Here is a 5,039-nt window from a genome sequence, read left to right on the forward strand (position 1 = left end):
GAGAGTCACAATCAAGGGTCAGATCAACAGGAAATGTTTTATATTCCCATGGTGTATAAGAGAAGGAAAGGTATAGATGCCCTCGGTTTCAAAAATCATTTACTGCATATTTTCTGATTACATAAATTTAAAGGCAATAGAGTAATTATAAAAAAAAATGGGTGCAAGAAAGAAAACTATCCATAATTCTATCATCCAAAGGCAAATGTTATTAACATTTTGTTGCATTTCCTTCCATAGTTTTTCTAAGCATATTTTTAACTAATGGTGATCGTTCGAGAAACTTCCTTTTGTTGTCTGCATTTTCGGGGTTGGTATGAAAATTTAATTCCATTGATAAGTTTCTAGAGATTTAATCATCCTTCTCTTACAGAAGGATAAGTTCTATTTAGTTTTCAGAGCTTTTCCCTTGTTGGCTATTTCTTTCTTTCAAGATTTATTTATTTATTTGATAGAGAATGTGAGCAGGGGGAGGGGCAAAGGAGAGAGAGAATCCCAAGCAGACTCCCTGCTGAGCATGCAGCTCAACACAGGACTCAGTCTCAGGACTGTGAGATCATGACCTGAGCTGAAACCAAGAGTGGGACGCTCAAGTGACTGAGCCACCCAGGCGCCCCCCCTTGTCTGCTATTATTTCTTAAAAATAGCCTAAAATATTCCTTATGCCAAAGCAGCACATTCTGGGGTACACATTCTGCTCCCCATCTCACTGGACCAGTCTCTTAATCTTGAGAATAGGCCAGTTCATTTAAACAGTGTCTCTTGTCAGGAGGCAGTGATACAGGTGGGCTCCCAAAGTTGGGCTAGATGGCATAAGCAATCAGGTGCAAGACATTTCTCTGGAAACAAAGCAAATACAGAGTTTAATCACTGGAGCAAGATGATAAGCCCTGTCTGAGTCCTGATGGCACGCAGCCTGTTAAGAAAGATTTCTAGATGTTGGGGGCTGCAGCGTCTTTTGCAGTTCAAATGTCTCTGATGAGGTCCTCAAGTGTGCAGGTAAACTTTCTGAGTGGCCCACATAGCAACAGGCATAAAGATTTTCTAAATATGAATTGTTGTGGTGATTTCTTGGAAAAGTAGTCAAAAGTATGGGAAAAATTTGGAGAGTTGTAGTCAGATATTGGAGGAAACTAGAATTCAGGATCCAGTCTAGTTTACAGGTAAAAAATCTCAAAGATAATTAACAGAACTAGAATTTGATACACAACTGTATCTTACGGTTACTACTGAAACGTATCTATCAGACATAAAGCAAGATTAATTTGTTTGAAAAATAAATCTAGTCTCAATAAATTGGCCTGCTTATTTACACAGGTACAATAAGAATAGTGAGTAATCATATAGGCTCTTTTCATAGGAAATCTCAGCTTGGACTTTTAAAAGCCTCTTCAAGTATTTAGACTTCACCTGCAATATCTACAGATCTGGGTAGACTCCTCTCTTCTTGAGGTCCCCCAAATATCCTGAGTTTCCTGCAGGAAGCGACCCTCTTTACTTACCTGGTTAGGCTGCAGGGAACCCTGTAAGTACAGCACCAGGTGGCTTTTCCAAGGGTCTTTGTTGTCTCCATAAAGTCAGACTTTGTTCCTTAAAATTGTCTGGTCACATCTGAGTCTATGCACACCATTCTCAAGACATTCCAGTCAAAGCCTTGGTAGTACCACCAGTGTTTCCGATTTTGTACTGTTATGAGGAAAACAGATTCTTTCTGAACTTAAATAATGATTTTGCCGTGAAAATAAGAATACTAACAGTTTCTGAATTCTGGAGGGATCAGATAGGGAAAAAAGTAATTGTATCATCGTTGTTCACAAAAAGGTATACTTTTTGTGATACATCACAGATATAATTTTTTGTGCTGTAAGTCATAGATGGCTTAAGAGAAAAGATATTCTTAAATCTGGAAAAAACAAAACATTGTTGATTCTTATTTTATAAAATTTTTATGCCTTTTTTCTTTAATCATTGTCATTGGTTCATTCAGTCCCATGTAATTAATTCTTGACTTGTCAGAGTCCTTTCCATTAATCTCTGAAGATGAAGCACTTTTGCAAAAGCATCAGGATAAAATAAAACCGTCCAGAAAGGACAAAAGATTTTAAAATGGCCTTGGTTAAAGATCTGATGAGAGATCATTATTGAAAGGAAGACTTGGTTATTTCTGCGACATGCATTTTAAGATGGTAACTAGAATTATTAATATCTCTCTAAGGAGAGAGAACAAATCTTTTGAGATGTTCCAGCAGCCCTCTGGCAGTTCCTTCCTCGTCAAAAAGATTGCAGTTAGTATTTGATTTGGGGAATGTTGTCAAAACTATCAAAAGTTTTGGACATTGGGCTGAATAGAATCACAGATCATTACGAAATGCTAATTATCTGTTTAACCATAGCTGTGAGCAAAACTTTAGCTCTTTTAATACTGAACAAGTTCATTTTCTGAAAAAAATCAAAGACCTAATTAATATACAAAATCTTTGTTTTCTATGAATATTATAAATGCTTTTCTTTACCTTTTAAGTAATCCAGAAGTCCAAAACAAACACTTTTTCCCTTTAGCAGATGAAAGAAGCTAAGTTTTTTTTATTTTATTTTTTGAAGATTTTATTTATTTGACGGAGAGAGACACAGCCAGCGAGAGAGGGAACACAAGCAGGGGGAGTGGGAGAGGAAGAAGCAGGCTCCCAGCAGAGCAGGGAGCCCAATGCGGGGCTTGATCCCAGCACTCTGGGATCACGCCCTGAGCCGAAGGCAGACGCTTAACGACTGAGCCACCCAGGCGCCCCAAGAAAGCTAAGTTTTAGTTTTACATAAGTACACTATTGATATTAAAGCTTATTTTAATAATCCAATTTTAGCCATCTTAACTTCATAAAGTAAGATTTTCTCTTTCCAGCTTTTTATATCCATTGAGTTTATACTTCATTCTCCTCTTTGCCTTTCTGAAATAACCAGCTTTACTTTCATTTTCCTTAACAAAATGCATCTCCATACCTTTTCTTAGCCCAAACCACTTTGACACTAGCATTCTATAGATTGGCAAATTTATGAATTCGTTTCATAACTTCTAGAAACAAGCCTTTTTATAGTACAATTTTCCAATGTGGGACAATTCCTATTTACTAACAAACTCAAACTATGTTAGGTAATGAATATTCAATATTTTATTGTATTTGGAAGTGATCTAAATATTCAGGAATAAATTTCTATCATTTAACTTAACACAGCAAAACTCTGAGGGTGGAAGGTACCAAAAAGATTTGAGAAGCTTTTACTAGACATACCATAACTCCTACTGAAAAGTTCACCAAAAAACCTCTTATCTCATTCACATCTTTCTACATCACTTGCTCCCAACATTATGTTTAGGTTACTCCATAAAATTTCCCAGAACATTAGCCACCTAGCCATCATCTTAAGGTATTTTTCTCTGATAAATTTTGCAACAGAGGTAACACAAACTTAGGACTACTAAGCTCACATAAACGTTGCATGTCTGCTTTATATTTAAAGCCGATAACGCTGAAGACATTCCTATTTTAATTAAAACAACAATCTTTTTGGATTAGTTACTGTATTTCTGAGAGTTCAGAAATGCTTAGTTCATATAAGTGCCTGTTTTTCCTTAAGCCAATTAAATCGAGCTCTTTTACACAGTAAACAATTCCATCTAGAGGTAGGAAACTATCACTCATCTACAACATACAGAGACACATAAACATACAGACCGATGCCGGCAGAAACCTTAGAGTTAATGTTCTAAAATTTTAGCCATGAGTCAGGTACAATACAGGTTTACACTGCTGTCTGAAAATAGCGTTCCTGTGAAAACTTTTCTAATTTATATGGAAAAATTTTTGAGTATCTCCAGACCCCCCACGTAACCTCTCTTAGGTGTTTCTGGGAACGCAGGCACAAAATAGATGGAGATAAAGCACAGATGCTCACAGACCCAGTTCAAAGCTATGATGGCAAGAAGGTGAGTGCAGTTCCGGGGAAAGGAGCTTGGCGGAGCCACTCTTGCTGCCCGAGGTGCTCTAACAGCTTGCTACAAAATACATGTGGAACGCTCTTTTGCTTTTTGTCTTCTTTTGGTAAAAGTGAAAATTCAGATTTCTTGTGGTTAGTAAAAACAGGTGCTAATGTGGGTCTTTCAGAAAAGTGAAGTGACATGACACTTCAAAAAGCAGAGATATCTGTAATACAAAATCGACTTGTTTATAAAAGGATAGCTGGCTGCGAGTTGTGTTTCTGGCAGTTGTTACAAGTTTACCTGCTCAGGAGGCTAAGGCTTTTTAGTGAGAAACGTGGAGAAGACACCTCAGATTTTTAAATACCTCCTTTGCATCTTAAAAAAATGGCCTTTAGGTCTTAGAGAAGATGGGGTACAAAATCTACATCAAAAAACATCAAAAAGGGGGAAACATCTAAGTTTTCTCTTAGGTAAATATACCCCCAAACTCCTATCAGAAGTCGAGGGTACTTACTATTTAAATACTTCCTTCTTTTTCAGTGCGGGTTCCTTAGAGGGGGCTTCAGGGTCTACTCTATCGTGCCTTTGTGAAGTCTGTATAAAGTACTGAACGCAGGCCTCCAAATGCTCCCCTTTTTTTGAGCCTACAATCCAACAACAGATCGATTCACCTTATGGGGAAAAGCCTCTACTATCGATTTCATGAGTTCCTGAACATTGGCTTCCAACTGAACCATTCCTGAGCATTTGTAGGAGGCCCTGGGAGAAATTGTACAGATCATCTGTTGCCTCTGCAAGGGACGTTTCCCCCAGGGGGCCATCTGGCATGTTCGTTAACTGCATTCTAATTTTGGGCAGGAAGAACACCACTCAGCAGCCAGTCAAGGGCCCTGTGAGTACCCACCATTCTAACTATACACTAAACTTGGTACTGTCCTCTGAAAATGGAGGGGGGGAAAAGGCTTTGCAATTTCATCTTGCTACAGGAGTCCCTAAGGCTAGGTGTTAGAGTCCTTTACATCTTTTCAACTTGGTGTTTCCACAGGTACAAATAAGACGATTGTTT

Source organism: Ursus arctos, chromosome X (genome assembly GCF_023065955.2).
Source record: "Ursus arctos isolate Adak ecotype North America chromosome X, UrsArc2.0, whole genome shotgun sequence".
NCBI lineage: Eukaryota > Metazoa > Chordata > Mammalia > Carnivora > Ursidae > Ursus > Ursus arctos.